Here is a 13956-nt window from a genome sequence, read left to right on the forward strand (position 1 = left end):
GTGGGGAAAAAAACGCGCCTGATTTAAATGTCACACCTGAACGCTCACATCCTTTTAATTATGTTTGAAATTATGAACATTGCTCAACATCATGAAAATTAAACCTTATTTTCAATAAGCAATCCTGAAAAATATTTGGGGGTGCTTAACTTTTTTCCAGGTGTATATATTTATACGTTACAACAGCGTTCTCAGTAGAAATTGATTAGGACTTTTTTTAAGTTCTATTGTATTGAAATACTTGTAACAATCTACTTCTCCAATTAGAAATGTAACCAGCTATTGTGTTAAAGGTTCAAACGTGATACGTACATGCTATGCAAAGAAATTCACTACTGGGACATTGTATGTTCTATAAATGTTTACAAAGCCTATTCAGGAAAATTGTTCTGGAGCTGGAACTTTCTATTTGGGAAACAAACTTAAATTTGTATGTGTAAATTCTTAGTTACTTGCAGTTTGTATGTCCATTTAGACTATCATCATTGTGGTAGATGACTTTCATTTCATACTTGCAGTATGTTTTGTCATCCAATGAAATATTCCGATATTTTTAAACAATTTCAAAATGGGAAATTTGTTGCTCCGAAAGCCCCAGCATATTTCAGTAATCCCATTAGACCAGAAACATAAATAATAAAATGAGTTTATCAAAGATAAAGGAGGAATTTTGGGTTTAACAGACAACTTTACAAACCTTATATGCTCACTCTAGCTCACCTAAAGGATGCTGGAGTAGTGATAAAGTTTGAAACTACACTCATGATTAAGCACAGAAAAATACTCACCACATAAGCAGGTGCCAGATGTTCAGTTGTCATTTCTCAAAAATGTGAAATCTCTCAGTGCACTTATGGAAGAAATGGATAATCCATTCTTAGAGGATGAATACTGAGTAGTTGACACTTGAAATCAAAGATATCATGTTTGAGTTTATCCATAAGATAATCAGTCACAGCATAACAGCTATTTTCATGAAAAATTTAAAGGATGTTCAAAGCATATCATGGACACTATCCCTAAGAATTACTTTCCTCTGTATGGAATCCCAAGTCAGAAACTACGCTTCAAAATTCAGCATCAATTTTCTGCATTGAAAAATAATTGCAAACTATTTTCAGGAGATGGCAATTTCTTAAAGCTGAGACCCAAGCTTATTTTTCAATTTGTCTTCCACGTAGAAACTGAAAAGAAGTCAGAGTTGATACAGTGCCTTAATTAAAACACAGTTATAGAAGCTGCATGAGGTGTATGTCAATACCATAGATGGTGCTGTTCTTGTACATACTTTGCAACCACGAGAATCTAAAAAAAAAAAGTCTTTGAAAAATATCCACATAATGTCATCTATATTGTGTCACAAGAATCAAATTTGTGTAGAAGAAATATCTCTTAGATAGCTTAAAACAGAATATCAGAGAGCGAAAAAGAGCAATGTGATTCGATTAAGAATTACTGCACTGCTAGTGCTACAAACACCATTTGGAAATTGTTACAGGTACACATAAAACTGACTTCTTTGCATAAGGTCACTTTTCCTATGAAATGGAATAATTAATACACAACATGAAACTGTCATTGGCTCTCTTGATATCGACAAAACAAGAAACAGACTTTTGTATGATTCTTCGAGTCGGACATTCCATTCACACACACGCAGATACTAATGTAAACTGTTCACGCTTATGATGTAGTACTCTTAATAGTAAAAGTACACAAGCTTAGTAAACAAGAAACAGACTTTTGTATGATTCTTCGAGTCGGACATTCCATCCACACACACGCAGATACTAATGTAAACTGTTGACGCTTACGATGTAGTACTCTTAATAGTAAAAGTACACAAGCCTAGTAAACAAGAAACAGACTTTTGTATGATTCTTCGAGTTGGACATTCCATTCACACACACGCAGATACTAATGTAAACTGTTGACGCTTACGATGTAGTACTCTTAATAGTAAAAGTACACAAGCTTAGTATTGAAAGACTGTGGATAACTTTTGCAACAAGAAGATAATTCAGGTTCATTTTTGAAAATTTCATTGCCAGTACTTTTGTTTTTTAGAAGTCTGAAGCATTAACTTTCTTCCACGTACTCACTCACTGTGATAAAGTGGCTGCCGTGCCTAAAAGAGGTGAAAAGTTTTCATACGAAACATGGAAGGAATTATTTTGGTTATATTTTCTTTCTGTAATCTAGAATCCCAGCTTCGTATCGTTGCTAAAGAATGTTTTACTGAAACAGAATGATAGATAATACTTCTGTACAGTCCCATACGCTCATCAAGCAACGTGAATGAAGCTTACCAAACAATATGTTCACGGCACATGAAGCATAGAGAATATTCCTCTAGCTGAAGATGCAAATTACGAACATGTCGACTATACAGGCCACATGCTTGTGTTAGTCATTTGCTCATATTGCAGATTGGAGTTGGTAAAGCCAATGGACAACAAACTCTCTTGAAAGCATTAACATCTTGCCAACAACTTATCCAATGCAAATGCAAGACATCATGCAAAGGACTTTGAAAATGCTGTCAAACAAGTTTTAATTCTGTTACTCTCTGTTTCTCTGTAGGGAACGATCAACAGGATTGACTATTACAGTTGTAATGTGTAGTGTAATACATGTTTTCGTACATATTTGTATTTGGCTGTCTCTCTTATTTCATTACGTTTAAATTTCATTTTAGTAACTACTATTTAACTATTTGGCGTACATTTTTCTGTGTGTTCTTACTGATTTAATGAATATATATATATATATATATGTATGTGTGTGTCTGTTTGTTTGTATATATTATTTTTAGAACTCCATAATTCTGACTTTTTATTGATTCCTTATGAGTTTTAGAATTTTCAACATCCATATCTGGGAAGTCATTTTGAATTTTCTAGAACAGGTATTTCCTGAATCATTTTTATATTGCTTTAACTAGATTTCTTGACTTCATATTAAATCTCTTTACTTTAACATTTGACACAGATTTGATGACCTCAATATATAGAAATTAATAACAAATATTGAATTGTGGGGATAAAACGTGATCAGTAGCCATATTGGATACAAGCAGGATACTTTCGTTAGACAACTTGGGTGTTATTGTTTTTTTATGATTTTCTACAATGTACAAATGTATCAAATTTGATTATTCTATTATATTTCGGATGATGATTCTTTGTCTATCCTCTGGACTAACAGGGTTGTGACCATTTATTCTGTTTTGAATTAGTCACGAGTAACTTAGTTTTAAGTGTAATAAATATTGAATTTAATATATGTTTGTAGTTTCTTACACTTATTTCAGTGTTATGAACTATATGTTTTAATTTTTCCAACCTATTACTTGTTTTCTCTAATAAGAATATTGAAATAGAATTGAGATAAATGCAATTTGTTGCAGTGAAATACCTCACGCAAATGTCAAACAACTATTCTCTTACTTCTAAGCTTGACAAACCGGTGTCTTCCCTATTTTATTGCCTTCCATTGGCTCGGCAATAAGTCTGATGGCTTATAACGTTAAATGTCGGGTTTCGATACCCGTGGTGGGCATAGTACAGATAGCCCATTGTGTATCTTTGCGCTTAACAACAAACAAATAAAACTCAATTTATCATAATGGGATTGCTCTTCTGAAATTTTAATGTATTTGCGATTAAGTAAAAGTTTTATAAAACAGTTTTTGAAAATTTCATAATTTGTGTCCAGATCTCGATAGTCATAAAATGTATTCTTCGTACTAGAGCAAGTATTCCCTCTAGCAACACCTCTCTGCCAATAACAAAACAGTACATCTGTTCATATTGCCCAGTCACGAGAGAATAAGTTTCATGCTCTCACTAGCATAGGGCAATATTAAAAGCCTTACTAGCCCTGCGATATTGGGTCAACATCGAATGTATCATACTTTATGGTTCTCATTTCCTTATACTTAAGATGTAGAAACAGATATTTGTATTGCTTCTTGGACGATGATTTAATTTACTCTTTCCGTTTTTAGTATATTGAACGGTGCCACTTTTTCTATGTTTTGCTACAGTTTAGTTTTGCTTTGGTTTCGGTTTGGTTAGCTAACTTCTATTAGAACCAATTAGCTATTTTTTGGTTGAGCTCTTGTCACCTCTTGTCACATTATCTGAACTCAGAGACGCAACTATCTTCTTCTAGAAGTATTGTTTTGTTTGTTCTTTTCATGTTGAATTTCGTGAAAATCTACACGAAGGGCTATCTGCGTTAGATTTCCCGAATTTAGCAGTGATGGACTAGAGGGAAGGCAGCTAGTTAACATCACCCACAGTCAACTCTTGGACTACTCTTTTAACAACAATTAATAGGATTGACCGTCACTTTTTAATACCCCAACGGCTGAAAAGGCGATCATTTTTGGTAACTGAAACTCGAATACATAACACACAGATTGTAAGTCAAGCGCACTAACCAACAGGCCCCTTCAGATTTTTATGTTTCAGTGTGGCATATGCTTCGACCTCAGAACAATATTATAAAATACATATAAATATAGTTACTGATACTTAATTACAGAGATCCTAATGTAGACATCGCGATGTAAGACTTCACATCCTTTTCTGCTGGTCCCCCCGCTCGGACAGCGGTAAGTCTTCAAATTTACACTGCTAAAATCAGGGGTTCGATTCCCCACGGTGGACACAGCAGATAACCCAATTGGACTACTCTTTTAACAACAAATAGTAGGATTGACCGTCACTTTATAATACCCCAACGATGTGGCTTTGTTATGAGAAAAAGCAAAATTATATATTGTTTATATGCATTTTAATACTTACCTGTGTCGCCACAGTAGTTTTCCTCTCTTAGACTTGTTTCTAGTTTCCATTTTCCATAAATCATTATTTTATGTTGACAAATAGCAGATTTAGATCAAATGTATCTCTCTCTTTATTGCCACTAAGCTACTCAATTTTATTGAACAGTATTCACAACTTTCCTTCTTTTTAATTGGTCACTAGGATTCATCAGTATTAAAAGTGTATTTGTCGCGTCATAGTTTACTCATTTTATATAAATACAAACAACAACACAATATTTTTATAGATGGCACATTAACTGTACATCATAAATTTTGTTTTGTATTAGTATCACTAGACCCCAGTAGTTCAGCTGTAAGTTTGATGGCTAATAACGCTAAAACCTTGTAGTTTTGTGCTTAAAACAGACAAATAAACTAAGCACGACTATATTAAAATATATTTATCTATTGTCCATTCTTTACATTTAGTGTCATCTTTTTTTTTTCCTTGCATCTCTTTCAGCTGCTGACATCTGCTGGGAACTATTGGAAGTCTGCTTCTTTATTTATGGTTACCAAATTATGTAATCGCACTTTTCAAAATGGACACTTCTTTCAGGACGACAGAAAGTAACTCCATCTATCCACAATTTTAGCATGGGTTAGCTTTTTAGGTAAGTAAATATAAGTGAAGTTTAATGTTACAGCCAACTTAATTTTTTAAGTGCGCACAAAGACAAGAACTATATATATAATGTCTGCTCATGACAAGGATCCAAGTGTAAATTAAGTTTTTAGTTACTAACAAAATTCAGACAAAATTATAAAAATATGGTTTACCAGAATCCAACACTGCATACGTCACCAACTATTCCAAACAATATTCATAGGGAAGAAAAAATTGTACAAGTTCCTGAGATCCAATTTAAGTAGGGAGGGAAAGTAGGTGGTTATACATGGGACCAAAGTAATACGAGTTTCTAGCTATTGACATGTATAAGCCTCATCCGAATAAAAGGATTAGTACATGTTTACTATCTTTCGATATTTGATTAACAATAATGTAATACAACATGCAGAACACCTACTCAAAAAGTGAGAAATAATTCATGAATATATCTGTAATGATTAAACTCATGACTAGTTCGATCATTATTACCCCTTCCACCCTTTCATATCTCAGGGATATCCTGGCTTCAAACTTTAAAATCAAATATTACTGGTTTGATTGGAGAATTAATTATAGGACAAAAATTTTGTAATTTTTTCCTCAGGTTACACGAAAGACTACATAAGACATATACTAAAACAACAAAGGGTAACATAAAACAACAGAAAAGAGAAAGAAAAACAAAATCACATAAACTGAAATAGAATCCTACTTAAAATGTCTCCTGGTAGGACAGTGGTAAGTCTTCGGATTTACAACACTAAAATCAGGGGTTCGACACGGCAGATAGCCCGAGGCATTGTTATAAGAAAACACATACACACACATACAACAGGAAATTGAAAATAAACAAAGTCATAAGAGGCATGATAGCCGGCCAGTTATAGAATACACATTTTAAAATGCATCTTACATCGAACAATCATGCCACACGCGTTGAAAGTGCTGAAGTCTGTGGGCTATTTACCACAGTTCTTTCGTGAGCGCAATGGATTGTTGGCCATCTCACAAGATTCATAGCTTTATTAATAAGTCAGAATTTATAGATCCAAGTCAATTTATCAATGAATCTTTGAAATACCACGCACTCTTTAAACTTCTTTCTACCCACGTCACGAAGTTTTACTGAACTGCATTTAAAATTTAATTAAACAACTTTACTCTCAATCTGTTTTAATGAAATTAGTATTATCATATATATTATAATTAAAAGTTTTATATTATTTAAGTTTAATTCATTTATTTCAAAAGAAACCTTTCTTAAATACTTCAACTTCAGTTCTGTTGTGACGTGAGGCAAGAGCGTTCACAGATTTTAACTTTTTGTCTCTATTACTCAAATAATAGCATCCTCAGTGTATAGGTATATCTAGACTGAATTCTACGCCTACAAAGCTATGTACCTCTCCAATTTCCAAATTCATTCGAGTGAATTCAGAAGAACACGATGTTCTCACCCCATGACAGTAGCCACGACCACCTTCTATACATAGACTTGAAATTTACAAGCCACATGTACTTACTTGACGTAACTGTTTAAAACCGGTAAAAAGGGCTAATTTTGAACTATAATCCATCAATGTTCGTTTTAAAACTGGCGCACAGTATTCGTTACCAAGTGCGTCAAACCACTCTTAGCATTGTTGCAATTTTGTCCTCACTAGCGCTTAGTGTTGTTTCTCACCTTGATACATATTAGTTTGATTGACAGTTAAATTTTATTTAGGTTTAACTTTTATAGTTCAATTAATTATGTATTATTTATGCTTTACAATTCATATTTCAAAGATTGAATAATTTTTAATATAACCCAAACTTCGCTTCGCTATGTGAGGCTTAGGTTACTAAGCAAATACAAAAGCATTTTGCCCAAGGCTAAAGTTTCTCTGCTGCTGATGATGATGTTATATCTCCCAGTGGAACCCGTTGACGTGTGTCGAGATGAATAATAACTGTAAAGGGTAGTAAAATAAAATAAAATTTACAGTTATTATTCATCTCGACACACGTCAACGGGTTCCACTGGGAGATATAACATCATCATCAGTTTAGGGCAGTAAAAGAAAATAAAAATAAACTATAAAAGAAAAGGTAAAAACGTGAGCTTACGGATATAACTCAAAAAGGATATTTTAAGATTATTTGTTGAAGAGTTAAGAAGTATGTACATATTTCTGTTTCTTAATTATAAACATTTCATTGCACTGTACGTTAATGATAATAGCTAGTTAGTGATATGATAGAGAAAATTAAAAATACTATATAAAAATTTACATTACAAACTTTTATTATTCATTTAGGAGGTTCTAGGGATTATGCAGATGAGATTTGAAAACTGTAAAATAAAAACTGTTTTTATCCTCAAAATGAGAATCACCTTGCACTTGAACTATTCAGAGTCTGAGTGCAAATAACGAAGTTTTAGTAGAAATAGTAGAACAAAATCAAAATTAAAAATTCTATCTTTCTGAAACTACATGCCTTTGGGAAAAGTCCTGTCAAATTTCAAACACTTTCATCCACTAGTTTTATTTTTGGTGCGAAATATGCCGAGAGTTACGTTACTCCTCGCGATGTAAAGTCCCGGTAACCAAAGAGTGAAAGGTCAGAAGTTCAGCTAACATTGTAAGGTTACATGTCACGACCAAACAGGATGCAAAGCGACTAGCTCTAAGAAAATGCCGTCTTGATACAGATTTATTGTAAGGCTCATTATACTGTTCAGTGCAAATGCACTCACAACTATGAAGCAAAAACTATTATGTAATAACACCAATGGCTTGTCATACGTGTCAAAGAGACAGATCCCAGATTCAGTGAGGAAGAGGAGTTAAAACTGCTGAAAACCACCTTATAGTGGTAATGGAACTTATGGCAAATACTTTACAAAGCTTCTAACTTTGAAGCTTTCATTTTTTGTTGTTGTTGTTGATTTTGTTGTCCTCAACTTCAACATTTCTTCAAATACAAGTTTAACAGATGAAACTGTCATGTCTACATCTATCTAGGCCTTTTATATACGAAGGATTCACTCCCTTCTAAAAAAATCATCTGTAAATCGTAACGTAGCCAATGAACTATCTTTAATGGAACAACGTAGTTCTCTACTTTATGGTAATAACCGTTTCGTTATCCACAACATCAAATCAATATTGTTATTTTGCTCTAAAGAAATATCGTTAGCAAAACAACTAAATGGTTTCTGCAGCGATAACAAACTAGCATAAAACTCTTTACTGTTTTAAAATTACTGTACTTATATGTTTACGGCGAATGTGGAAAGATAATGCAAAAAAAAATCATAACTAATAGTTAAGTATTAAAGTAAATAGCAGACTGTCAAGGTCAGGAACATTGTCTTGTGTAATTGTTGAAGGATGGCTGACCAACTATTGTTTAAAGTCCTGAGACATTTACTAAGAGGATTTTTACTGTGAAATGTTAACATAACTTACTGGCTCTTACACAGAGGGACAATTTAACTGCAAATCCTTCAGATTGGCTAATTTGGATGACCTAGTGAGGTGTACGAGGACTATTGCATAAGCTGTTTACGCAAAGCCTACTCTTCCTCATTATTTTATAAACTTAATATAAAGATTTAATTATACATAATGACTATATTCACGGTGCCGTTACTTATACTAAAAAATCATTTTTATATAGTGTATTTGGAATTAATAGGTAAAAAATTGGAAGTAAATTTTATTTACTTTCCAACCAATTTAAAGCTTTAAGACCTGGTTCAATGTAAATATAAACGACAAAGGCACAAAAGTTACACTACCGATCTGTGCTATGAAGTGACTTTTTAAACTTTTATTTGCGTAATTTTGTATAAAAACTATATATATATATATGGATGTTATATTTGCTAGTTTAACTCAAATATTGTCAGTAATTTCAAGTTGGAGTAACCGTTTACGGCCACTGACATCCGAAATATGGAACATGTACTGTTTGGAGGTCGGTTTATTTTGAGAATTTGGGTTCTGAGAGCGGGGGTTCAGGTTAAAACGTTAGCGATCTGTTGCTTTCCTAGATGATAGCATGCATCAAAAATTAATTATATCCCTCGAAATTATCATGAGTTCTGTGTCGGCAGAGAATTAAGAGGAAAAGAGTGCTCCTTAAAGCATTGTATTAGAGCTTAAAGTGAAATATAGTGTAGTAATACTATACGTAATGTAAAAAGGTATACAGTACGTCATTGCTGTAATTCTATGTTACCCGGCATGTGAGTTAATTAAAATGTAAGAATTAAACATCCTAAAAATAAACAAAAGCTATTTAAAGTAGTTGCTCTAGAGAGTAAAACAACAAACTTTAAGATCTGAAATATATTTTTGAGTACTGTTATTTTTAATTATCAGAATTATATAGTTTCAGTGATGGTACCAATAAAATGTTATGTGACAATTCATATTACAAATTTAAAGCTGACACAGCCAAACACATTTTGACACAGCCCAAAGCTGAAAATAAAAGAAAATTAAAACTTGAACTCAAAAAAGATAATTTAAGCCTCGTTTCTTCTAATATTATGCCCCCTAGTGACACAACGGTATGTCTGCGAACTTACAACCCTAGAATCCGGGTTTCGATACCATACCCGTGGTGGGCAGAGCACAGATAACCCATTGTGTAGCTTTGTGCTTAATTACAAACAAACAAACAATCTGATATTATTTCCCTCAGACTTTGTGATCTCCCTAAATTGCACACAGATTGTAGCTTGTAACAATATCCCAGCCTATCCTTCAGTTAACAGACTATCATCATTAGCGGATTTAATTAACTATACTTTAAAACATCCAAAGAGTTTGTTACCGAAGAAAAAAACAAAAAGTGAATGAAAAAAGTAGGTGTCCCTAGACATAAAAGTGTTATTCACCATATTCACAATAGATGGCGGCCTAAACGCATTATCTAACGATTATTTTAATTTTTACCCCGTCTACTGACAGAGAGAAGAGTATACACCTAGTTAGAGTATATGTCAACAACTCTTTTTTTTTCCAATTTAATATGGACTTTTTTTCCAGCAAAACCACGGCCTGAGTATGTGCAATCCGCTATTTCCTCTTCTTTTTGACATCTTTATATATGAATTTGAAAATAATTCTTCAATGAATTGAATAAAGAACCTGATTTCTGTGTTGACGTGTTGACGACACTTTAACCCTCCTTTCTGAATATAACAACTACATTGAACAGTTTCATGAAAAATTAAATTTAGTTCATACATACATACAATTCCTTGTGGAATAGAATCTAACGACCAGATAACGGTCATCGATGTTTTAGTCACACAAGCGCTAATGGCAGATTACGCAAAGACGTCGATAAAAACAAACAAACAGAAATTATAAGCCTATTACAATGTAAAAAAAATCTCGATTTCCTTATATTCAGAAAATCGGTGTATACAAAACTCTAGCTTGGCGAATGTTGAACATTTCTTCCGACGAAAGGGGCATTCATGATGTATGAACTAACTAAAAATATTGTTATTTCCGGAAGATAGAAATGGAACTTAATAACTAATTTGTTTAAGAAAATATCCCATTCGTCATCAACAGTCGTGGACAACCGTCATTTTCCCAGGATCTTATCTAATAACATCAGTTGTCCTGGCTGTATTTTCAGTGAGTTTCATGTAGTCTGCTTGGTAGAAATTTCGATACAATTCATTAGACAGATCGAGCAATCATCACAAAACATTTGAAAATATCTATCTAATAAATATCACTTGGAAAATAAGGGTCGCAACGTACTTTCAGCTATCAGTATATCAACTAACTAGCTATTCTAACTGTAAAATAATCAAGTGCCTATTACATGATATACTGTGCAAACATCCTATCGTGAAACAACACTTGATAGTTTCATAAACAAGGAATGTCACTTCCTTTTAACCACTGATTTTTCAACAAATGACCATCATGGCTACTTTTGGTCCATCCTTCCTTTGTCATTCCCTTAAACTCAGTTACGTCTTATCAGCTTCTTTTCTACTGTGTAACTTAGATCTTTTCTCATTGAAGGAGGCTTTCATCTTTGTTCAAGGGTCTAGAGACATACAAATCGTAATGATGTTGCACGTAGAGATATGAACCATCTTAACATTCCGCTCATCTTCAGCCGCTAGATGCGGTCTAGGAGAATCGTCAGTGTGCGTCGCAAGCAAAAAAAGGTTTTGACTAGTTCCAAGATTCGTGGTGTAGTGGCATTTTGGTCAAACTTCGTTCAACACACATATGTTAGCTACTATTTTTGGCCAAGAATGACTCAACCAGCACTTTTGAATGCTTGAGTTTGCTAACGATTCTCTTGATGTCCCATAGAGATCAACTCGTAAGTATTGGAACATTAAAGCAGCTGTATGCACCATAACCCATCTTTACCGTCTCATGCTCCATCTCCATACTATGTGGGTAGAAGTAACCACTAACGGTTGTGTAACAGCAGCCTTGGTATCTCTCAACCACCTTTTTTGTCCTGCGGACCAAAAGAGAACATGAACATAGCCCTCACCATTTCTGGGGAAATTTCTGGGTCTAAGAGACTTCTCCTAGTCCTAATAAAGAAACTTAATTAAAAGATTAAACATTTTACAATACACCTGGTTAATTATGGTGCTCAAGATTTTCTTGAGTTTGGATCATATTTAATTTACAAAGTTAATTATCTATAATAATAAAAGGGCATTTCTGTGTGTGTGTGACCACTATACACCAAGAGAAAATAACATAGAAACTTGAAATTTGGCACCCATACTAAGTGGACACTGAGGATGTGCACCTGGGTATTATTACTTATCTTATCCACGTGCTTGCACACGTGTGCAACTTTTTAATGAGGAAGCTAGCAAAAAACCACATAGAAAAGAAGTGGTTCTTTATATTACAAATAGAAATCAGAGGAAGACAGACACACATGTGTCTCTGAATATGTGTGACTTCCATAGTCCAAAAGGAAAGAACTTATAAACGTGTAATTTTGGAACTATACTAAGTTAACCTTGAGGGTTTGCACCTAGGTATTATTATTTATCTATGTGCATGCGTGCAATGTGCGTGCACATCTTATTATGGGTGTCTGTGTATGTGTGACTGCTATAACTCCAAGAGGAAAGAACATAGAAACCTGAAATTTTATATCCATACTAACTGGACCATGAGGGTGTGCGCCTGGGTATTATTACTTATCTTATCTAGTTGCGTGTGCGTATGCATCTTTTTAATGAAGCAAGCTAGAGAAAAACCACAAAGAAAAGAAATAAGTTTCTTATATAACAACATCTAATATATAGAAAAGCCAGTGTGTTTTGGTAACAATGCGTTTCAACAACGGCTTTTATGTCATGCTGGAACCCATTTTCAACAACAAGTATATAATATAATATTGTTGTTAGTCTATGTACTGAAAGTGTAAAATGAAATGTATAAATTACAAAAGTGAGAAAATATTTATTGATTTCTTCATTTAGAGTCTCCATTGATTAAACAGGTTAGTTCTTTATTTGAAATGTTGGGGATATAACAGAAAATACCTTAATTCAGAAATAATTTAAAAAGTTTAAAAATCAAGCGTGACCGGACGTGACACACACTGGTTTTTATATAGCTTAGATTGTTTTTTTTGTTTGTTTGTTTTTTAATTTCGCGCAAAGCTACACGAGGGCTATCTGCACTGGCCGTCCCTAATCTAGTAGTGTAAGACTAGAGGGAAGGCAGCTAGTCATCACCACCCACCGCCAACTCTTGGGCTACTCTTTTACCAACGAATAGTGGGATTGACCGTCACATTATAACGCCCCCACGGATGAAAGGGCGAGCATGTTTGGAAGACGGGTATTCGAACCCGCGACCCTCAGATTGCGAGTCGAGTGCCTTAACCACCTGGCAATGCCGGGCCTATAGCTTATATAACGTGGCGTATAGTGGCATATATAATTATATATAACATAGTCATCTAGAATATATCAACCTAATTCCCAAGCGAAGCTGGGTACTTTCGCTAGTAATGTATAAATGCACAATAAATATTGGATATACAATGCTGTAAGCATAAATTAACAGTATTTACTATATAATAATTTATATTTTGAATATTCATAATACTTTATTTTAAATTTTAAACATCTTTAATGTCTTATTTCAAATGTATACATATACTTTAAATAGATGTTCAGGTTAATCACTATTAGCTATCAATTTGTTTTCACTTATGATTTACTATATATATTTTTTGCCATTAAATAACGATCTTAATTTGTTTGGAATATTATTATAAAGTTTTGATGCTAGACACTAATAAACGCTCTAAATATTTCATTTTTTTTAAGAATTTGTAAGTTCCCAAGCTCATCATCTCTTGTTTTATATACTTATTTAATTTTTTTGAGAATTCTATATATCTTTGTCAAGTATATTTAATGTTATATAAAGGAATAATTTCCGTAATGGATATATGTATCTATTTATTTTAAATTCAAGCTTGAATT

Source organism: Limulus polyphemus, unplaced genomic scaffold, assembly GCF_000517525.1.
Source record: "Limulus polyphemus unplaced genomic scaffold, Limulus_polyphemus-2.1.2 Scaffold113, whole genome shotgun sequence".
NCBI classification, from domain to species: Eukaryota; Metazoa; Arthropoda; class Merostomata; order Xiphosura; family Limulidae; genus Limulus; species Limulus polyphemus.